This window comes from Papio anubis, chromosome 5, assembly GCF_008728515.1.
Source record: "Papio anubis isolate 15944 chromosome 5, Panubis1.0, whole genome shotgun sequence".
Lineage (NCBI taxonomy): Eukaryota > Metazoa > Chordata > Mammalia > Primates > Cercopithecidae > Papio > Papio anubis.
In genome coordinates this window covers 87,211,592-87,235,882 of record NC_044980.1, presented here as the reverse complement: position 1 = coordinate 87,235,882, position 24,291 = coordinate 87,211,592, and the positions used below count along the sequence as shown (strand labels likewise).

The window sequence follows — 24,291 nt, the reverse complement described above, 5'->3', positions numbered from 1 at the left end:
TAACCTTTGAACTCCACCATCTTTTTGACAATTACAAGGGTCTCAGTCCCCTGAAGCACTGATTACTATCAAAAGTACAGTGCTGGTTTCTGAGGGATTTTTACTATCGTTTTATTGTTTCTTTTGTCAGAATTGAGGTTCTAGGTATATTCTAGTTGTACTAATCAGACTTAATCTGCAATACAAGTAAGTTAGTATGGGGAAGGCAGCATGTTTTACCAAAGATCAGTGTATCGATTGTATTTAAACATATTTCCTCTTCACATCTGAAACATTGTTGGTTCAGATATATGATTATGGCCCTTATTGGGAACTGTTGGCTGATCCACCATCTCTCTATGATTGAACTCTCTTGTTCTTCTGTTCAGCACTCTGATTTTCCTTGGGGAAACCCTCCCCCACTTTTAGTTGATGGTTTCTGGTGGTGCTAGTTCCACCCCTGGCTCCATGTGGATGGACATTTGACCCAGACCTGGTCAACAAGAGTATGAGCTGCTCCTGGTTACAGTAATCGGTTCAAGGATGGGCCAATCAGAATAGTGAGACTCGACTGTGGGTCTTTGGAATTACAGAAAAAGAGAATCTTTTTTCCCCTCACCAAAAGCTAGAAGAATGTAAACCTGAAGATATTTATTGCCACTTACAGGAAATCCTGTCTAAGATCATTGCTAATGCAGAGGAAAACCAAGTCAAGAAATGGCAAGAAACCAAGTTCTGATTGAATTATTTTAGCCCCTGAAGCAGACATGTCTGAAAGTATGATTTGGCCTTCCACAGGTACACATACAAAAGTAAGTTAAAAAGACCATTTAAACATCTTGGTGTAATTCTTACAGATTTTGAAAAATCTTAAATTCATCCATCACATCTGGCCCCCATTAGATTTAATTAGAATCTCTGGCAGTAGGGCCCTGGAATCTGCATTTTTAGTTATTCCCTGAGTGTTTTAGGTGATCAGCTAATTTAGAGACCTATTATGAGTATTGACTAAAAATTCTCATTCTTCTCGAACACCATCAACAGGCCATATGGAGTTTACATACTGCACTAGAGGCTTCCTAGAGAGTAGACTATAAAATAGATAAAGTAGGTTAAGGGCTACAATTATTCTCCTTCTGATAGCTGTGATGGCACTACCCTTTCTCTCCTACAGTCAGGAAAGAGAAGAGATTGCAATTATGTGGTAGAAACTTTAATGAAGGAAAGTCTTCTTTCTTCTTCTCAATGGCATCCTGGTAAATTAAAACTGTCTCTAATCCAATCTGTGTTCTGGAAAATGTGAGACTTACCTTCTTGCTACCTGTTTGACTAGAACTGGTCAGACGGAATGACTGGATACAACTTAATTTGAAAGAGAACACCCAAGATCTTACCAAATCCAATTTTTCTCATTGTCTTAGAAAATTCAGATAACCTATATGGAAGGAATTGAATTTGTTCGTTAGGTCTTAGAATTTAGAACGAGGGGTTATTTTAGTGTCATAATTTCCTAGGGTGTAAACGCAGTGAGTGAGGGTGTAGATTTCCAAATCTCAGTTGACTTGGTTGGTTTCTTTCCCCAGTTACATAAAGCAAGATAAACTACTTCAAATTAATTAATTAATTAATTAATTAATTTGAGATGGAGTCTCGCACTGTCATCCAGGTGTCATACAATGGCACCATCTTGGCTCACCGCAACCTCTGCCTCCTGGGTTCCAGCCATTCTTCTGCCTCAGTTCCCCTGAGGAGCTGGGATTACAGGCATGTGCCACCACACCTGATTAATTTTTTGCATTTTTAGTAGAGATGGAGTTTCGCCATATTGGCCAGGCTGGTCTCAAACTCTTGACCTCAGGTGATCCGTCCACCTCGGCCTCTCAAAGTGCTGGGATTACAGGCGTGAGCCACAGCACCTGGCCTAATTACTTTGAATTTATACTCCTTGTCTCTGATTGGCTTCTCTTATGCACTCTTTAGCATGCAGTTGTTCAGAAAGGTTGAGATAAACACAATCTTCATAGATTTCCTGCCTTCACATCTGCTTAAGGGTGGTTTCTTTGCAGAAGTGTTCATCTATGTCAATTCTAAGGGTAGACAATAAGTCCAATGTGGCCGTCCCTTTAAAAAGAGGTAATTATTTATTCTCCAAAATTATCGACCTTTTTATATCACTAGACATTCTGAGTGAGTCTTCTCCATGATAATTCACCAGTCAACCTTCTCAGGCCAAAATTTTACCTAACAGCAGGAGGATTCTAGGCACAATATTTTAACAGTGACTCCTGCAGCTTTTAGGAAAATTGGCCACAAACAATATATTTTCAGATAGTTCATTCTGGAACTTTTCAAGATGGACAGAAATTCATTATAGACAAGCTGCATGAAGTCCTCTGGGCAACAATGATTAATGATCCTATAGAACCTGTCCTTTCGTGTTATCCTGAGTTGGGTTTTGTGGAAAAGTTGTCTTGATGGATAAGAATTTTCACTGAGATGAAACAGGATGTGTTCTACCCTCTTTTACACCATGTGGCAACTTCTTTTTAACTTGTACCTTGACTTGTCACTTTTGACTGACCGGATGCAAAGCAAAAGGAAACAACAGAAAAAGTGTTTCCTAACATATTAATGTCATGGTTTTATTGTCACAAAATAGGCGTGAGCTTAAAAACAAATATCTGACTATTTAATCAGTATTAAAAAAATAGCTCAAGATTAATCATTCTAAAACCCAAATAATTATTTTTGGCAGATGCTATGAAGCACTCAAGTTAGTTACAGTCAACCACTCTGAACAGGATGTTATCACCAAAGCACAGCAAGTTTTGGCGGAGGACTCACAGGAAGTTATAAGGTTAGCTGTTCAATGGTTGCTCTAATGGGACCTTCTTTATGCCTATGGTAGTGGGAGTTTCATAACACCTTCTTTAACATTTTTTGCGGGCTAAAATAATCACAGTCATGCTCTTTGGCATAGAATTTTGAGGTTTGTGAGAAAAAATCTTGTCCCATTCTCAGCCCATGTCCATGTGGAGGCGAGGTGGCATTTTACAGATTTATGTTTTGGTTAGACTTCTCAACTTTTAAAAGAGTTGTCAACTATATTCCCATCTCAGCTGAGGCTTAAAGCATGGTCTGTCCCTAATTGGCAACAGAATATTTGCACTCCAAGTACTTGTCAAAAGAGGATAACGCTGAACGCTTGCTGCCCAGTGCCTATCAAAAATCAGTTGTGAGAAATTGTATTTATGGAAGGTTGCCTGAAGGACATACATTCCTTTTTAGATCTTCTAAATTGTATTTTTGGATTTAGCCAAACCATTTGAGAGTAACATACTTAAACCCCATAGCTATGTTACCTCAATAGTTATTGTGTCCCTGTGCCTAGCACTGAGATAGGCGCTTTTCATACTTGAGTAATAATCTTTAAAACAACTATGCAAGGTAGGGGTTAATATCTCTTTTCCAGATCAGGAAACACTCCCAGCACTGTCAAATAGCTTGCTCAAGGCCACCCAGCAAGTAAATGGCATTTTACACAATTCAAACCAAGTCTGTCTGGCTCCAAATTTCATCGTCTGTATATAGTGCTAGAGTTGCTTTGACGGAACTGCATTTTGGTGTTGCAGCAGCAGCCTCTACTGAGGGAAGTTACAAGAAAGAATTCTACGAAACACAACATTGTATTTAACTCTGGAGATTTTGTTCACATTATACAGTGTCAACTTTATAAAGGCTCTTGAATAAGAGCTTTTGAGGTCTTAGTACTGGAAACAGTTGGGCTTACACTGAGCAACTAATAGGCTTAATATAGAAACATCAAGAAAATTGTGAATCGTGTATCTGATAGGGTTTCCCTCCATCGACCTTCTGGGAAACACAGATCCTACATTTTGACCTTCCCCTGTCTAGTACTTGAGCTCTGCATTTTACGTGCCACCTTCAGCACTAGAATTGTCGTATTTTTTCCTCCTGTTCTCTAACCATCGGTGTGATTCCTTTATTTAGATATGTAACTTGTAATACTGTATGTATATTTGTAATATATTTCCATTACTTCCATATTTTCCCAGTACAAATAAAAAGCCTACACTTATTAAGCATTTAGTATGTTTCAGGAACTGTGCTAAATGGCATTATACTATACAATTGTCCCTTGGTACACCCCAGGGATTGGTTTCAGGACCACCCTCTGATACAAAAACCTATACGCACTCAAGTCCTGCAATCGGCCCCGAGGAAACCGGGTATATAAAAAGTTGGCCCATCCTATATGTGGGCTTCATTCACATCCCCCAGAGACTGTATTTTCTATCTGCATTTGGTTGAAAAAAAATCCATATATAAGTGAACCCTTGCAGTTCAAACTTACGTTGTTTGAGAGTCAGCTGCATTTTCTTTTTAGTAACTGTGAATTATGTTATATCATTAGCCCCATTTTACAGATGAGTAACACGTGGCTCAAAGAGGTTTCAATATTAGGTTGCTGCAAAAGTAATTGCAGTTTTGCCATTTAAATTTTTTGCATGGTTTTAATATCTGTTGAAATAATTAATTAATTATACTTTAAGTTCTGGGATACATGTGCAGAACATGCAGGTTTGTTACATAGGTATACATGTGCCATAGTGGTTTGCTCCACCCATCAACCCATCATCTACATTAGGTATTTCTCCTAATGCTTGTCCCCCACCCCCAAACAGGCCCTGCTGTGTGATGTTCCCTCCCTGTGCCCATATGTTCTCATTGTTCAACTCTCATTTATGAGTGAGAACATGTGGTGTTAGGTTTTCTATTCCTGTGTTAGTTTGCTGACAATGATGGTTTCCAACTTCATCCATGTCCCTGCAAAGGACATGAACTCATTCCTTTTTATGGCTGCATAATATTCTATGGTGTATATGTACTGCATTTTCTTTATCCAGTTGATGGGCATTTGGTTGGTTCTAAGTCTTTGCTATGGTGAATAGTGCTACAATAAACATACATGTGCATGTATTTTTATAGTAGAATGATTTATAATCCTTAGGGTATATACCCAGTAATGGTATTGCTGGGTCAAATGGTATTTCTAGATCTAGATCCTTGAGGAATCACCACAGTCTTCCACAATGCTTGAACTAATTTACACTCCCAACAACAGTGTAAAAGTTCTTATTTCTCCACATCCTCTCCAGCATCTGTTGTTTCCTGACTTTTTAATGATCACCATTCTAACTGGCGTGAAATGGTATCTCATTGTGGTTTTGATTTGCATTTCTCTAATGATCAGTGATGATGAGCTTTTTTTCATATGTTTGTTGGCCACATAAATGTCTTCTTTTGAAAAGCATCTGTTCATATCCTTCACCCTCTTTTTAATGGGGTTTTTTTCTCATAAATTTATTTAAGTTCCTTGTAGATTCTGGATATTAGCCCTTTGTCAGATGGATACTTTGCAAACATTTTCTCCCACTCTGTACGTTGCCTGTTCACATAGTTTCTTTTGCTGTGCAGAAGCTCTTTGGTTTAATTAGATTCCATTTGTTAATTTTTGCTTTTGTTGACATTGCTTTTGGTGTTTTAGTCATGAAGTCTTTGCCCATGCCCATGTCCTGAATGGTATTGCCTAGGTTTTCTTCTAGAGTTTTTATGGTTTTAGGTCTTACGTTTAAGTTTTTAATCCATCTCGAGTTAATTTTTGTATGAGGTGTAAGGAAGGGGTCCAGTTTCAGTTTTCTGTATATGGCCAGCCAGTTTTCCCAACACCGTTTATTAAATAGGGAATCCTTTCCCCACTGCTTTTGTCAGGTTTGCCAAAGATCAGATGGTTGTAGATGTGTGGTGTTATTTCTGAGGCCTCTGTTCTGTTCCATTGGTCTATACATATGTTTTGGTACCAGTACCATGCCAATTTGATTACTGTAGGTTTGTAGTATAGTTTGAAGTCAGGTAGCGTGATGCATCCAGCTTTGTTCTTTTTGCTTAGGATTGTTTTGGCTATATGGGCTCTTTTTTATTTCATATGAAATTTAAAGTAGTTTTTTCTAATTCTGTGAAGAAAGTCAATGGTAACTTGATGGGAATAACATTGAATCTATAAATTACTTTGGGCAGTATGGTCACTTTCACAATATTGATTCTTCCTATCCATGAGCATGGAATGTTTTTCCATTTGTTTGTGTACTCTCTATTTCCTTGGGCAGTGGTTTGTGGTTCTCCTTGAAGAGGTCCTTCACATCCCTTGTAAGTTGTATTCCTATTTTATTCTCTTTGTAGCAATTGTGAATGGGAGTTTGCTCATGATTTGGCTCTCTATTATTGGTGTATAGGAATGCTTGTGATTTTTGCACACTGATTTTGTATCCTGAGACTTTGCTGAAGTTGCTTATCAGCTTAAGGAGTTTTGGGGCAAAGACAATGGGGTTTTCTAAATATACCGTCATGTCATCTGCAAACAGAAATACTTTTTGACTTCCTCTCTTCCTATTTGAATACCCTTTATTTCTTTCTCTTGCCTGACTGCCCTGGCCAGAATTTCCAATACTATGTTGAATAGGAGTGGTGACAGAGGGCATCCTTGTCTTCTGCCGGTTTTCAAAGGGAATTCTTCCAGCTTTTGCCCATTCAGTATGATATTGGCTGTGGGTTTCTCATAAATAGTTCTTATTATTTTGAGATATGTTCTATCAATACCAGTTTATTCAGTGTTTTTAGCATGAAGGGGTGTTGAATTTTATCGAAGGCCTTTTCTGCATCTATTGAAATAATCGTGGTTTTTGTCATTGGTTCTGTTGATGTGATGGATTATGTTTATTGATTTGCATATGTTGAACTAGCCTTGCATCCCAGAGATGAAGCTGACTTGGTAGTGGTGGATAAGCTTTTTAATGTGCTGCTTGATTTGTTTCACCAGTATTTTATTGAGGATTTTCGCATGCATGTTCATTAGGAATATTAGCCTGAAATTTTATTTTTTTGTTGTGTCTCTGCCAGGTTTTGGTATCAGGATGATGCTGGCCTCATAAAATGAGTTTGGAAGGAGTCCCTCTTTTTCTATTGTTTAGAATACGTTCAGAAGGAATGGTTACCAGCTCCTCTTTGTACCTCTGGTAGAATTCGGCTGTGAATCCACCTGGTCATGGGCTTTTTTTGGTTGGTAGGCTATTAATTACTGCCTCAATTTCAGAACTTGTTATTCATCTATTCAGGGATTCGATTACTTCCTGGTTTAGTCTTGGGAGGGTGTATGTCTCCAGGCATTTATCCATTTCTTCTAGATTTTCTGGTTTATTTGCATAAAGGTGTTTATAGTATTCTCCGATGGTAGTTTGTATTTCTGTGGGATCAGTGGTGATATTCCCTTTATCATTTTTATTTTGTCTATCTGATTCTTCTCCTTTTCTTCTATATTAGTCTGGCTAGCAGTCTATCTATTTTGTTAATCTTTTCAAAAAACCAGCCCCTGGATTCACTGATTTTTTTTGAAGGGTTTTTCATGTCTCTGTCTCCTTCAGTTCTGCTCTGATCTTAGTTATTTCTTGTCTTCTGCTAACTTTTGAATTTGTTGGCTCTTGCTTCTCTAGTTCTTTTGTGATGTTAGAGTGTCAATTTTGGATATTTCCCACTTTATCCTGTGGGCATTTAGTGCCATAAATTTCCCTCTAAACACTGCTTTAGCTGTGTCCCAAAGATTCTGGTATGTTGTGTCTTTGTTTTCATTGGTTTCAAAGAACTTATTTGTTTCTGCCTTAATTTTGTTATTTACTCAGTAGTCATTCACAGGAGCTGGTTATTCTAGTTAGCAATTCCTCTAACCTTCTATCAAGGTTCTTAGCCTCCTTGCATTGGGTTAGAACATTCTCCTTCAGCTCAGAGGAGTTTGTTATTACCCACCTTCTGAAGCCTACTTCTGTCAATTCATCAAACTCATTTTCTGTTCAGTTTGTTCCCTTGCTGGCAAGGAGTTGTGATCCTTTGGAGGAGAGAAGGCATCCTGGTTTTTGGAATTTTCAGCCTTTTTGCATTGATTTTTCCTCATTTTCATGGACTTATCTACCTTCGGTCTTTGCTGTTGGTGACCTTCGGATGGAGTTTTTGCGTGGTCATCTTTTTTGTTGATGTTGATGTTATTGCTTTCTGTTTGTTAGTTTTCTTTTAATAGTCAGGCTCCTCTTCTGCAGGTCTGCTGGAGTTTGCTGGAGATCCACCCTGTTTGCTTCGGTATCACCAGTGGAGGCTGCAGAACAGCAAAGATTGCTGCCTGTTCCTTCCTTTGTCCCAGAGGGGCACCTGCCAGATGCCAGCCAGAGCTCTTCTGTATGAGATGTCTGTTGACCCTGCTGGGAGGTGTCTCCCAGTCAGGAGGCATGGGGGTCAAGGACCCACTTAAGGAAGCAGACTGTCCCTTGGCAGAGCTTGAGCGCAGTGCTGGGAGATCCCCTGGTCTCTTCAGAGCTGGCAGGCAAGAACATTTAAGTCTGCTTAAGCTGCTTCCACAGTCGCCCCTTCCCCGAGGTGCTCTGTCCCGGGGAGATGGCAGTTTTATCTATAAGCCCCTAACTAGGGCTGGTGCCTTTCTTTCAGAGATGCCTCGCCCAGAGAGGAGGAATCTAGAGAGGCAGTCTGGCTACAGCAGCTTTGCTGAGCTGCGGTGGGCTCTACCCAGTCCAAACTTCCCAGTGGCTTTGTTTACACTGTGAGGGGAAAACTGCCTACTCAAGCCTCAGAAATGGTGGGTGCCCCTCCCCACCACCAAGCTCGAGGGTCCCAGATCGACTTCAGACTGCTGTGCTGGCAGCAAGAATTTCAAGCCAGTGGATCTTAGCTTGCTGGTCTCCGTGGGATCCACTAAGCAAGACAATTTGGCTCCCTGGCTTCAGCACCCTTTCCAAGGGAGTGAACGGTTCTGTCTTTCTGGTGTTCCAGGAGCCAATGGGGTATGAAAAAAAAAAAAAAAAAAAAAGAAAAGAAAAGAAAGAAAGGAAACAACTTCTGCAGTTAGCACAGGGTCTGCCCAAATAGCCGCCTAGTTTTTTGCTTGAAACCCAAGGCCCTGAGGGAATCTCCTGATCTGCGGGTTATGAAGACCATAGGAAAAGCATAGTATGGGGCTGGAATGCACTGTTCCTCACGACACAGTCCCTCATGGCTTCCCTTGACTAGGGGAGGGAGTTCCCCAACCTGTTGCGCTCCCTGGGTGAGGCAATGCCCCACCCTGCTTCAGCTCACCCTCCGTGGGCTGCACCCACTGTCTAACAAGTCCCAGTGAGATGAACTGGGTACCTCATTTGAAAATGTAGAAATCACCCGCCTTCTGCACTGGTCTTGCTGGGAGCTGCAGACCGCAGCTGTTCCTATTTGGCCATCTTGCCCAGAAATCCATTTAAAAATTTTTAAATGGCAAAACCGTAATTACTTTTGCACCAACCTAATAAGATGCTCAGGGTCACATAGCAGAGCCAGTTTTCTGGCTGACTCCAGAACCTTGGCTCTTAATCACTATGTGTGTCTCTCTTCAGCTCCATGTCATGGTCAGTTAACGGGGACAGAGGAACACAACAGGATGGGAATAGAAGGAGACATGGGGAAAAGGAAAAATAAAAGATGGGGAAAAGATGTCCTAAAAGGAAGAAAGGGAGCATGTAAAAATAGATGAGAGAAAAGTAAGGCAGAGTAAAGAAAGGTAACAGAGAAAACAAAGGATATGGGACAGAGATGGAATGTGTTCACAGTTCTGCCTCAGAAGTGTATAATCTTCTGAACTCTCAGAATGAGTTTTTTTCTTGAAGGTTCAGCCCTAAGTATTAGCAACACACAACTGCCAGCTCTTCACTATAAACTTCTATCTCTCTTGTTGTATCATCCACTCCTTTGCACGAGTCTATGCTGTGCTGTCTCACTATTCATCCTGCTTTGTGAGCAGCTCTTACCACCTCATGGAAAACGCAGCCACACTCTTTATAGTATCCAACTCAGCAGAGGCAGCATTCGGGATGTTTCATGTTAATTCCCAGGAAAGAGTCTAGTATTTTTTTCACTTCAAATACATTCTTCTCTGTTACCATCCACAGAGGTAAACAAAAGATTAAAACAAACAAACAAAACCAAAACCAAACTCCTTTATTTTTCTGGCCACAGACCAGGAAAACATCACCTTTTAGTATCTTTCCACAGGTAGGACAATGTTAGAAACTCACTCTCAAGAAGTACAACTATTTACATGGGCTTGTATACATCACAGTAAGCTATCCCTGACATTTGTATTTATAATTAAGTATCCAAAAATATTAAAAGTAGCCCTTGCAGTATTACAAGACACCTGCCCGCTTTTGCTTCCAAATTTAGTATTTATTTTTAAAAATTAACATTTGTTATCTCATGGAATGTTAGGATCTTCTATAGAGAGATGACACAAGTTTTAAAAGTTCACATTGGGACCATTGAGGTGTCTATCAATTTACCAGCTGGAAATAGCTCTGAGATCTAATATCTGTCATACTGATGGTCTTTGAGGGAATTCTGCTATGTAACTGTGGGTTTCTTTAAGTCCTATTTAATTCCATCATCCCCAATATGAGAATTTATATATCTGATTAAGTTAGTTCGAATAAATATATATTTGAGGGTGAACATTACTCATGTTTCCACATGGGGGTGCCACCTCATGGTCACACTCTTCTCAGTCTTCCTCCTGACGGACAGATTTCTAAATACAGACAAGATGGGTCATTTCTTAAATGTCACTGACTCTTCTTAAACTGAGAGGAAATATAGAATGGTGAATAAACACTGAGTATAGCCACAGGTTTAGCCCCAATTCTACCACCCATTAATGGGGCACTTTGGGTGAACTAGGGCCCAACCAATCATGGAGGATTGTTTTGAAGGGAATGGATGTGCACATGACTTGTAAATGGTAAACATTAACAAATTAAAGATAATTAGATCCAGATTGTAGTCCATGTCTAGATATAAAAGACTCTGCTGTTAGATTATCAGAAGACATGATGCTATAGATGTCTTTAAAGTGTAGGCTATTGAAGTACAGGGTCACATCAAGAACTCAACACCAATATTAGTAAAACATTCAGCATTGCCAAAAGATTGGAGACTGAGAGTTAAGTTGATAAGCAGAAATGCTGAGAAAATTTCTAGATGCTCAGACTGCTCTATGACTACAGAATAAAGTAGTTCCAAGTTGATGACATCAAGTCAAGGCTATTTCTGAAAGGGTCACAATGGGCCTACAGATTATGTTCTGGTTTATCTAATCATCCGTGACTAGGTCTCCAACAGGAACGTTCAAACCACTGCTATATGTTTCCAATTTGCAACAAATTAGAAAACATTTGTTTTGTCTTTTGGAACCATACACAAATAAAAATATGTTTGCAAAAGATTTTTATAAGATCCTTGTGCAGTTTTTAAACTCCCAAATGTAAATGCCAGAAATAATTTTTGAATGTGCTTTAAGGACACACTGAAAATTTTCTTCTTATAGCTGATAGACACCTGATATTTTAGCCATTGAGCACAGTGTTCCATCTTGTCTCTAGGGTCCATTTTTAGGAGTCAAAGGTGCTTAAATAAGAATCCTTTGTGTAATGAAATTCACTAAGCTTTAATGAGTTTTATTTTAAAAGCTCTTTATAAATTAAATTCAGGTTAACATGTTTAAGAATATAAATGTTCACAATGTTATGGGAACACAATATATACATATTTCTGAGGCAAATATACTATTTTAGGCTCACGTTTTTAAGGATCACTAATTCTAGGCATATACATCTTCTGGTGGCAAATATTTAGGTATTTAGTTCTTTCAATAACAATAAAAAAGATGAGGTGAAATCTGTTAATGCTAATAATATTCAGGCTAGAGAGAAGGGAAAAAATAAATTCAAAAGAAGAAACACTTCTATGGAATCCTTTACTGATCAAGTAGCAACCTAGGACAAGCTTCTTTAATGAACCTGCTGATGCTTGATTAGGGTATTAAAAGATTTTTGAAAAATGGGGCAATCCCAAGGGTTCTACGGTTTCTGTGGTATCCTTAATTAATTCCACTTTGAGTTCATTATTCAACAGCTGCTTTAGGAAAATAAAAGGTCTGCGTCTCTTTACACAAATGTTTGAGAGTTATTTTATAATGCATTCCCTCCTTGCATAAGCCATTTGTTCTAAACCAGATTAAGAGAAAATACAATGAGAAGCTACTTCCATTGCCAAGGGGGTTAGAAAAGTTATCCAGTTTTACCTGTACTTTCTTCAATGTAAGAAAAAGAAGTTCCCAAGTAATCACCACACCTTCCCCTAGAAGACCCAAGCTTTCAAAGCTTCATTTCTACCTAAGGTTATTTTTGCTGGGAAAATATGTCTGTGATTTCTTCGATCAACAATGTGAACATTTATATCTCCCTCTATGAATTGTTTCAAAAACATGTATTTGGCTTCTTTGACTCATGGTTTCCAGCTTATCCTTTGACTTCTTCTCTCAGTCATTTTTGACACAGGTTCTCTTCTCTTGCTTTGGGCTAGCTGAACACACACACACACACACACACACACACACACACACTCCCCTACTCCCCTTCAGAATGACTTCATAACAACTGGTCTGGTTGTGAGCACTACCTTAAATTCCAGCTGCCCTGTTGGCTCCTGTACTTACAAAGTCTGAATTTATTGTGGGCCCTTGTAGTGCAATTTTTGACACATCATTAAGCTCCCTTTTCATTGGGAGCCTAAGGGCATATTCAGGCTCACTGCGAAGAATGCGCCTAAATAACGGTTAAAACACGTGTCAGGAGCTGCAAGGGGCTTGTTTGCCAGCAGGGCAAACAGTTCACTGTAGCTCAAGCAATACCCTACAACAGGGTGGGTAGAGATAATGAGATAACCACACACCACAAGTGAGCTGTTCATCTTTGTCTTCAAGCATCTAAGAACACAGTTATCTCAGTAGGATGGTGCACCCTGGAGAGTTATAAATATCTTTCAGAAAGGTAAAGAAAAACAGTCAAAGAAAACACATCCGAAAAAAATAAGCAGAAGAACACTGGTGGACAATTATTTAAAGCAAAATTTCAGCTACACCAGAACTTATTGAATCAGGCCAATAAGTTCTGTATGCTTTTTTTGGCATTATGTTTTATTTTAAGTGTATGCAGATTTATTCTAATGTTATGATGCTAATCAACCTGTGTAGCTATAATAAAATAAAGGCAATGTCAACACCTCATCAACTAATCACACTGCTTCTTTCATTCTGGACACTGTATCCTCCCTACACACACCAAAGTACTATAAAAATTATTTATACAAATAAACTATTATCTAAAGACTGAAAAGGCATAATAAATTATGCGTAATATGGCCCAATTATGTGGTAATTTCTTTGTTTTAATTATTTGTATAGTTTTAATGAAGGGGTTGCTAGAAGGTGGAACCATTTTTATATTTAATGGAAAAAACAAATTTGTTTTTAAGAATGAAAACAAAGATAATTAGCTCTTAAATTAGAGGCATACTAATATATGCATGTTCCTAAATTATTGCCAGTATTATTACTTTGTGCTATCAAAACTTTTCTCTCTGAAGCACAGATATTGGCTATTCAAGTTATTTTTCCCATTTCTGTTAAATGTATTAATATCTTGCTGTTCATCAAGTGCCAAAATAAAGGTTAAAAAAGTTCCCTAGATTATCTGCAGAAGAAAAATTGGGGTGGGTGATGACAACTATGATCTTTCAAGATGTAGTTTACGAATGCATAATAACTTAAGAAAGTGAGAAAAAAAAAAGATTTATCAAGAAAAGAGAGAACTAGCCTAAATTCAACACAGCAAATCAGCAAATTTCTTCAGGGAAAGACATCAAATTTGAAAGGCATCAATACTTTTCTGCTGTCACCAAACTGTTATTTATGCTCATGTACCAGCTGGATTTGTGTATGTGCGTGCATAATCTTTTTCTCACCACTGATGTCATCATTAAAGCTGTGCAAGAATTTTGATTTCGCTTTGCACAATCTTCAGGGGAGACTTGGACATTATGGTGAAAGTTTGTGACAAGTTTGTAAAAGTAAGAAATGCAGGCTTTAAGGCAGTGAAATGTCACCACTGCAAAACAGAGGAAGCCTTCCCAAGTGTGCATTATTTTGTCTGCCCAGTCTGCACTGAAGGAACCACACAGCGCAATCGCAAAGAAATAGGTAGTTAACCACTTTTGGTAGGGGAAGAAAGATATTTAACATTACCCATATAACACTCTCCATAACTAGCTGTCCTTTTTGAATATTCAAACATATTCTAGAATTTCAAGACACATATATTTTTTTACAATGTGCAGAGAGATACAAGCCACTGTGCATCTGATTTCCAAGGCACAAGCTACAACTGTGTTTTATCACTATAAACCTTATCTATGAGGTTTATAAAGGCTTCAAGATACTAAGACTTTTAGGATTTTTCTGGTTATGAAATTTCAAAGCTGCAATGAATTAATTTTCAGACAAGGAGGAAATGACCAGGAACAGTAGGCAGTGGCAGGCCATTATGAGGAAGAGACATCATAGGGCAATTCAGAGGCCGCCGATTCCAGTCAGAGATCTCAGGTTGCATGAGTGGCAATCTGGACAGAGTGTGGAGGGTCTAACCCCCAATAACCTATCTCAAAACAAAACTTCATTAGGAGACCTGGAAACTGAATTTAAAGATAATGTGCCATTGTAATACACACTCTCTCTCTCTCTTTTTTTTTTTTTGAGACGGAGTTTTACTCTTGTTACCCAGGCTGGAGTGCAATGGTGCCATCCCTGCTCACTGCAACTGCAAACTCCTCCTCCCAGGTTCAGCAATTCTCCTGGCTCAGCCTCCCCAGTAGCTGGGATTACAAGTGTGCACCACCACGCCCAGCTAGTTTTGTATTTTTAGTAGAGACGGGGTTTCACCATGTTTATCAGGCTGGTCTTGAACTCCTAACCTCAAGTGATCCACCTACTTTGGCCTCCCAAAGTGCTGGGATTACACGCAGGAGCCACTATGCCTGGCCCTATAATGCATTCTCATTCTTAGTTTAGTTAGCAGTTGACGAATGCTTAGATTTAAGGGTTTGAGCATTGGGGAAGGGATTTTGAAAGGGAAGGTGATTTTAGTTATTAACAGAGACTACTATGATGATAATTACCAGATTTTTATGAAGCACCTTCTAAGAGTAGCTCAGTTATAAACCTTTTCTTGCATTTTCTTACTTTATTCTCACAAAAGCCTGCAAGGTAGATATGAGTTTCAGCATTCTAAAAAAGGAGGTAACTGAAGGTCAAGGTGGGATAACTTGTCCAAAGTGAGAAGTATAACAGAAAGGAGTGAGTCCAATAGCCAGGGTGTGATCTGGCTCCGAGACAGACAGTGGCAAGTGACTTAACGTCTCTGGGCTTTGTTGTCCTCATCTAGAAGACTGTTGTTTGTTCAGAGTAGAGATGCTACGTACAGCAACTCAATAGTGGCTGATTTATAATACATACCCACTAAAAGGGTTGCTTCTGCCAGTGCTATATCCCCATGACTTCTCATAACCACATCTTCCTTAGCAGAGTCATTTATATCCAGGCCTGTCTTACTTCAAAGCTCTTGCCCTCTCCTTAAGAGAATCTTTCAGGCCGGGCGCGGGATAATCACGCCTGTAATCCCAGCACTTTGGGAAGTTGAGGCGGGCAGATCACGAGGTCAGGAGATTGAGACCATCCTGGCTCACACGGTGAAACCCTGTCTCCACTAAAAATACAAAAAAGTAGCCGGGCGTGGTGGCGGGCGCCTGTAGTTCCAGTTACTCGGGAGGCTGAGGCAGGAGAATGGCGTAAACCCGAGAGGCGGAGGTCGCAGTGAGCCGAGATCGATCCACTGCACTCCAGCCTGGGTGACAGAGCGAGACTCCGTCTCAAAACAAAACAAAACAAAACAAAAAAATTAGCCAGGCATGGTGGCACGTGCCTGTAGTCCCAGCTACTCCGGAGGCTGAGGCAGAAAAATCGCTTGAACCCGGGAGGCGGAGGTTGCAGTGAGCCAAGATCACGCCACTGCACTGCAGCCTGGGCGACAGAACAAGACTTCATCTCAAAAAAAGAAAAAAAAAAAAAAAGAGAGTTCTTTAAACTGGATTGTGGAAAGGAGTGAGTGTGAAAGAACAACCCCATCTGTAGGTCTGCACTGTGTCACTGAGAGGTGCCAATGGTATACAAAATGCTAACTAGTCCTCCAGAGCCTACTACACAGCTGGGGGGAGAAAATGCACACATAGGGCCAATTTAATACATAAAACATGATACCATATTGTTAAGCGACAGAATGAATGGTAAAGACAGACAGCACTTGAGGAGTTGAGGAGTTTTTATTGCTATATTTCTTCACCTTCTTCAGTCTCCTGTGCTTTTCTAGTTACCATGGTGGCTGAAATCAACTCAGATTCTTTATAAAGATACTCAGGATTGAGATTTAATGCTGGAAGATTTATACTATGAAATTCTCTTTCCCTAGTGATTGCATGATTTCACAGTCTGAGCCTTCCTCTTGGGAATAGATTTAAAAGACCCACCTGATTGCTCATAGTTTTGTCCTAAGCAGAACCTTAGTTTCTTGTATAAACTGCAGCTGATAAAATATGTAATTTCCTATTTATAACATCTTCGCTTTTCTTAGACAAAAGGGCAAGATAAGCAAGGTAATTATTAGATCCTGCTCTGCAGTTTAAAAATCATGGACTTAAAAATTATGGGGCCATATGTGTCCCAGGAAAGCAAAGAGGTTTTAATTGGGAATATGTTCTGTTATATAGAGGACCATTAGTAACGCCAATCTTAGAGTGTTGTTTTTTTTCCCTTCCCTAAAAGCAAATCTTGTTGAAATATCTGACTTTTAATGTCTTTCCAGGAAGATTCTATGGGTTTGACAGAAGCAAAAATGAGTCACTCTCTCAGGTAGGGCAAGTAGTAGAGCACAGTGGTTAAGAACACAGGGAGGCCTGTGCAGTGACTCACACCTGTAATCCCAGCACTTTGGGAGGCCAAGGTGGGAGGATCACTTGAGAACAGGAGTTCCAGACCAGCCTGGGAAACATAGCAAGACCTCATCTCTACTAAAAATAAAAAACATTAGCCAAGACACGGTAGTGCACACCTGTAGTCCCAGCTGTTTGGGAGGCTGAGGTAGGAGGATCACTTGAGCCCAGGAGATTGAAGCTGCAGTGAGTCATGATCATGCTACTGCACTCCAGTCTGGGCAACAGTGCGAGACCCTGTCTCAAACAAACAAAACAAAACAGAACAAAACAAAACAAAACAAAAATGACACAGGGAACTAGCATGTTTGGGTAAGAATCTGAGATTCACTACTTCGGAGTCATGTATCCCTGGACAAATTACTCCTCTGCCCCTTGGTCTCGTCATCTGTAAAGTGAAGATAATAGAGCAACTACCATATGAGATTGTTATTAGAGCTAAATGAGTTACTATTTCTAGAATCCTTAGAACAAAGCCTGGTACACGGTATAAGCCCAACTTAGGTTAAAAGAGTTGAGCTTGCTTGCACATATCTGGAGCTAGTTTTCTTTAAGCCTCTTTCATGTCAGAGGGATAAAAATGCAAATATCTAAAATCTGAAGCACTTGGGTTTCAGGGTGGAGATGAGAGACAGGGGCACTGGTTAATTGACCAGTCATCTCTTAACATAGAATGAGCCCTACTAAGGCTCCCAGGTCAGATTATTCTTCATGCTCACATAAGGCTAAAGTATTAATTTATATATTTAACTGTACACTTGTCAGGAGTCAGAAAAGAGAACATTCTGAGGAACTGCTCTTGCACAGAACTTGTGGCAATGATATTTAGACATTCCTTCACATACCACTATTTGATTTAAAGCAGTGATCTGTTGACTGGGTCATCGGTAATGCACATCCCTTCCATTTTTTGGAAATAACACCTGTTTCTTGGATTTGATTTGGCTCTTAATTCAAACAGAACTCCAAGTGCTCTGAAACAAAATCAACCTAAAATTATACATTTATCTAGAGTTACATTTAGGCCATATGGTTTAAGTTGTCCAAATGTCACAGAAGCAACAGTAACAGCCATCATCGTACTTTACACTTACCCAGCATCTTTCCTGCCAGAATATTATGTAAGTTATAAAAGTTTCATTAAGACAGAGGTGTTAACCCTAATTCCAAAAGGACAGTCATTTAACTGCTGTTTCAGTTTAGCTCTGCTTCATAGTGAATTGATACATAAGAGTTACTTGAAGTCAATTTAAAGTTTCATGATAGTATTCTTATAACTGAAAATGTCTCAACTGCAAATTCCTATGATATGAAGGACAGATGAGAGACATGTAGAACCAATATCTTCCTCTTGGATCTCTGAGAAGATGCAACTAAGTTATTAGGCTCACTGCACTAGAGTCAGAGTGCAATACTGGAATGCTATTTCCAGAAACTCCCATACAATGCACTGGAAAAGTCTGGGCAGAGAGGGAACCTCAGTACATACCTTAAGTCTTTACCCATTTGAACTTGAAATTCTCTATCATATTAGTAAATCTGCTTCTTAGCATCCAGCACTATCTAGCCAGATACATAGGAAGTGCTCCACAGATAAATGTTGAGTGGACAAATAAATGTATTAAATGCATGGTTGTCCTGTTGCAAGCATAACATTCAGAGAGTTTTAGAGTATATATTTTGAGTAGATGTGAGGCATTTTGGCATAGAAAAGGTAACAAGATGATGCTGGGCAAGGAGGATGATAATCGGGTAGCCAGGGGCAGATGTCGACTGATTGAACTGAAGGGATCCTCAGAGGTCTTGGTGTTAAAATTCTCTAAGCAGTATAGTGCGATTAAAGACCACATTCCATTATAATTTTTCCCACTATTAGTCTCAGAACATTTAATGTCTCTGAAATTGTCTAAGCCAGAATATTGCGAATATCTATGCTTTTTTTGCTCATTAACCAACTAACCAATGAATGAACTGATCAACCAGGCCATGTGCTAGAATACAGAGATAAATACTCCCCTCAGATACCATCCCTATGGTCAGTAAGCTCACAGAGAAGTGCAAAAGCTGAAAATTCACCTTCAGAAACATGTTTCAGTTTTTCCAACACTGGTACTTTTCTATTACCGCCAAGTTGAAGCTATCTCCACTGAATGAATATCCACAAAATTTTATAATCAACTGTAGCCATGTGCTTACGTATACATCACATTACTCCCAGATTCTGCTTTACCTACTCACCCAGAGTAGGAGGTCATTAAGTCAATACATAGTATTTTCCCTGCAGTCAAGTTTTCACACTGGAATACTAAAAAATTCCGGGTTTCACACAGCAGTCTGCTGAGGGTATGCAGAGAAAACGCTCAATAAAAAAGAACTATTTTTTTCTTGGTAGTAATTTTAAAAAGATGTAAAATAAACACGAAAATGGCTCTGAATAGAATGTCTAAGTCATATATATTTAAAAACAATGTAAGAGACTTCAAAAATAATTCTTGCCCACCATGGTCTCTCTCAGGCTGGGCCCACCCAAACCTCCCTGGGATGCACATTCTCTCTTCTACTGATGATGAAGTATCTGGGAAGCATTGCAAAGCAAACCCAAATGATGGATTTGAAGCCTGGCTCTGGCACTTCCTAACTGTGATCTCAGGCAAATTTTCTTTTAGATCTTTGATTTTTCTCTTCCATGAAACACTAAAATAACAGCACCTTCTTTAAAAGATGACTATAAAGATCACATGATGACATTTGCACACTGCCTAGCACATAATATATGCTCAATAAATATTCATTCACCTTAATTGAAAGAAACTAATTCACAAATCAAATTCTAGGACTTTCAATACCCTCAGTTCAGTATTTTAATTATGTCCTCTGGTGATAATTAGTGATCTAGAGCAATGACCTCAGGCAAAGCACTGGAAATAAAGTTGCATGTGACACCACAGAGGATACAGAGCCCTGTCCTTTGAATTAACCTGGAATCACCATCAATGAATCCCATATGTTAAAACTGGGCTGGGTTCAAAGTGACACTCATCTTAAACTCAGTGTAGCTGGAAAAAAAAAAAAAATCCTCCTTTCCCCAAACTCTCAGGGGGATTCTTGGTGCCATCTAAGGAAGTCTGACAATGGAAGAAACAGTAAAGAGAGGACCTTCTTTAGGAATGCAACACTGTATTCATAGGAGAAACAGGACAAACCTGAGAAGACTGGGATATACAGAGAGAGGAACAGAGAGACGACAAATAGCTTCTCCTTCTCTCTTTTCTCATTCCTTAGTTGCAATAGTAGGGGTCTGGGAAGATGGGTGTGAGAAGGCTTTGTTTATATCTTCCAAGAGAAGAGTTTAGAATGTGAGAAGAGATTTTAACCACTATTGGGATGGCTTGTTTGGGACTTTTACTCTCCTCTGCTGCTCTAGATGTTTCAAGGTTCTCATCCTTTTCATGTAACACCATTGTTTTTTCTTTAGGTCTAATTTTGGGTTGGGAGAGGAAAAGATCATCACACTCAGTAGTCAAAGAGCTGGATCTATCAGGGCTTGCCACCTATGTGTTATTGGGCAAGTGATTTAATCTCACTGGACTTAGTTTTCACTCCTCAAATGGAGTTCCACCATGAGACACAAGTACTTTTGTAAGAATGAAATCATATAATATTTGCAATATAGTCTAGACAACAATATCTCCTAATTTCTTCAAAGGTGGTATTGCTATCTGGAATATAAGAGATTTGTTTTGAAGTTGCATCTGGATACAAAGCAAGCTGTTTTTTGCTGAGCAGCTAGGTTTATTTGAGGTGGATTTGGGGGTGGGGGGAAAATGAGGAAGGGAAATTGTTGATGGAGTGTACCACCCTTAGTGGCCATTTGGCCATTTCATATAGAACAGCTAAATACTTGGCACAAAGTGCTCAATGTGGGAAGCATCTTTGACACTGGGGTGCCAAAGGAGACAGAAAAGCATAGAGCTGGATGCTTGGCATGCGACCGAGGCTTAAAGGTGACGAGTAGATGCGCCCTTCCCTTATACTTCTAGGGTTGCCAGCCCAGTCCACCCAGGGAATGGAAACAGGAATTGAAGGGCATATCCCCAGGACAGAAAGGTGCCACTGAAAATAAAACAATGGTGTTGCCAAGGAAGTACTTATGTTGACGATCTCAGGTACAATGATGGCAAAGGTCACTTCAGTCACAAATTTATGGTCAATCATGAAGATTGGCATTTCGATTGGAAAAGCTCTTAGGATATAAATTTTTCCATTAAAAATAGCTGAAAAACAAAGCTGATTTTCTATGCTGTTGCTACTTACCATTTCATAGTGGCACAACTCCCACCCCAAACACTGTGGAATTATATTCAGAGTAGATGTTTATCAGTTCTTCTGCCCTATCCATTTTTCAGCAGCTGATTAGTCTCCCTGGGATGTAGACACATCTCTGATCAAGAGCAGCTTGACTCCCATCTTCACATATGCATTCCAATATCCACATTACTCATAATAAATGTGCTTATATATACATATATACACACATTTTTATGCATATATGTTCCCTACATTGTATTCAAAAATACATTCCGAATGGATGTATATATACGCTCATATACATTCAGGAATCCAACTAGATTCCCAGAGGGGAATGTGGAACACATTGTTAAAATGTCTGTCATCCATGTAAGAGAAACAGAAATGAGCTGGGCATTAAATTTGCATACAGCCCCGAGCACAGAGGTTCCTGTATGTGCACCGTTCTACTGTTCTTGATGATGGGCATATCTGATAGAAAGATTCTGTCAGGATTAGCTCAGGAAAAACACCCCCAAGGAGATAATTTGAAGACATCCTGAGAATTTGCCTCAGTACATGAAAATAAACATGAAACCCTTAGCACTCTCTGCACATTGAAAAGTTCCCACCAACACCCCACCACACACCAGGGGATAATCTACTGGAGCTAATTAACACACAGTCATACGCAACGCTGTTAGAAGTGGTTGCCACTTAGGATTGATTTAGTTGCTGCGGTGCTTAAAAGAGACTTGAGAAGGTTTTTGTGTAAATGTGGAAGGAAAGAAGAGGAAATAAAAGTGTAAAAACAGCTGCAAAATTAAAAGGTGCTAAGGTCTTTTTTTCCCCCTGTAGACATTAGGGAAACTTATTGAGAGACTATTAGTATTCCAGCAAAGAAAGCTTCTTACTTGATTTTATGTTTCCTTCCACATCAAAATTATATATACACACATACTGGGTCTATAGATTGTGACTATGAAAAAAAGCATGTTTCACTTCATAAGCAAACAAGCTCTTCATTAAATGCTAACGTATGGATTGTGTCAACTAAAAAACAACAACAATCTTTTCTTGTCTATGTCTCATTTTATTTCATCTTTCTGATTTATTTAGATTTTCAGCAAAGTTATTAATTAGTAATATGTTTGGGGAAAAATCATCAAGGAATAAAAGGCCACAAGCAATTCCTTCTTCTTATCTTTGCAATATGATAAAGATAGAGCAAATCCAACTATTTCAGAATGTTCTTCCTGAAAGTGAATGCTATGCATGCTGTCTTATGAATAAACAATATATCTACTAATCATGACAGTAGAATATCACCACTGAGTATATAAAGTGGTTTTAGCAACCTGCTTTTTATTACTGAAACATGATAGAAATAATATAGAAAAGACTGGTAGTGAAAACTTTATTGAATCAGGCTTTGTAAAAATTTAGAGAGGCTGCAATTGATTTTTTGCCCTGATAAAAGGGTTTGCTAAAGAAAATTATAAAAACATAAAAAGGATTTCAGGGGAGAGAGTATTTGTTTTGGATGTGAGAACTCTCTTATTTTAAAGATACCATTAATATTACAAACAATGAGAAAACATTCTTGATTCCCAGTAATTCCACTTGGCTACATTTTGCTTTCCATTGGATGAAAGACAAAACTTTTATGTAAAAAATTCTATGAAATATATTTTTTATCAGTCTAGACTGGCCTACAAGATAAAATTTAACAAAAATTCATTGACATTGACAATTTGCTATGTACAAAGCCCTTTACCACATCCTGAGTAGAATTAACAAATGCAACCTGTTCTCCATCCTTTTAAGGCTCAAACTCAGAAGGGAAGACAGACACGTACACAAAGAATGAGGGAATGGCAAACGGGTACAGCTTGAGAATCAACTCCAAACAACTGGTAATGGCTACATAGAGTGTTTTTTTGAGGATTACAATCGTGCGTGTATGTGTAAAAGCATGTGTGTTGTGATCAGTTTACAGTGTCTGCCACGAGAAAGGGCATCAGAGGTGACGGGATGTAGGTGATTTGTCTGCTAACTCTGTTCTAGAAGATGGAATACATGGGTGGGATAAGAAAGGACTGTATGTAAGACACAAGGTTAGGAAGTTAGGTTGGGGTTAGCTAATAGGCTTTCCCTCAAGGTTGTTTCCAATTAGTGAGGTTTAATTTTAAACATCTTTCAAAAACAAAAACAAAAACAACAAAAAAAAAACAATGATTTGTTAACAATGTTTGGGAGGCCATTAGTTTTGTCTCTTTATATGAATTTTAGAGTGCTTTATGTAGAAAAGAAGAGCACTAACAAAACAGTCAATACTAAAGCTAAAGATATAAAAGTTTAGAAGTGTCCCATAAATGTAAGTAAGAGATTGCTTTGAACTGGACATAATAGGAGAGAAGAGTTCATGGGTTCTGGGAATTTGCAATTTGGGACCAGCGCATCTGAATAAGGCAAATGGACTGATTTATTAGGTAGAGAGAAAGGTTGTGTTTTTGCAAAAGTAATGTGGTTTTTTGTTTTGTTTTTGCTATGTCTCTAAACATTCCAGTAGATTAGCTGGAAGCAGCTGCTCAGGCTATAGAAGAGACAAGTACCAAAAAGGACTGTGAAAGGACACCCTCGGCCAGGTGCAGTGGCTCACGCCTGTAATCCCAACACTTTGGGTGGCCAAGGCAGGTGGATCACCTAAGGTTAGGAGTTCAAGACCAGCCTGACCAACATGGTGAAATCCCATCTCTACTAAAAATACCAAAATTAGCAGGGCGTAGTGGCGGTGCCTGTAATCCCAGCTACTTGGGAGGCTGAGGCAGGAGAACCGTTTGAAGGCAGACGCAGAGGTTGCAGTGAGCCTAGATCACGCCATTGCACTCTAGCCTGGGTGACAGAGCGAGACTCTGTCTAAAAGAAAAAAAAAGGCCACCCTCCTCTTATATTTTATTTCATTCTGCTTCTTGAATGTTCCCTCAT

General features: G+C 39.1%; 1 protein-coding gene and 1 long non-coding RNA gene across 2 annotated transcripts in view; one reads left to right on the top strand and one right to left on the bottom strand.

Annotated features, from left to right (window-relative positions):
* Window positions 1-24,291, bottom strand: part of LOC116268621 (multiple C2 and transmembrane domain-containing protein 1-like) — a 174,877-nt gene that overhangs the window by 114,023 nt on the left and 36,563 nt on the right. The gene's annotated exons all lie outside the window — the stretch shown is intronic.
* LOC116274927 lies at window positions 706-23,212 on the top strand. Its single transcript, XR_004183767.1, has 3 exons — window positions 706-791; window positions 2,735-2,836; window positions 23,131-23,212. It is a non-coding gene; the product is annotated as an uncharacterized LOC116274927 (long non-coding RNA).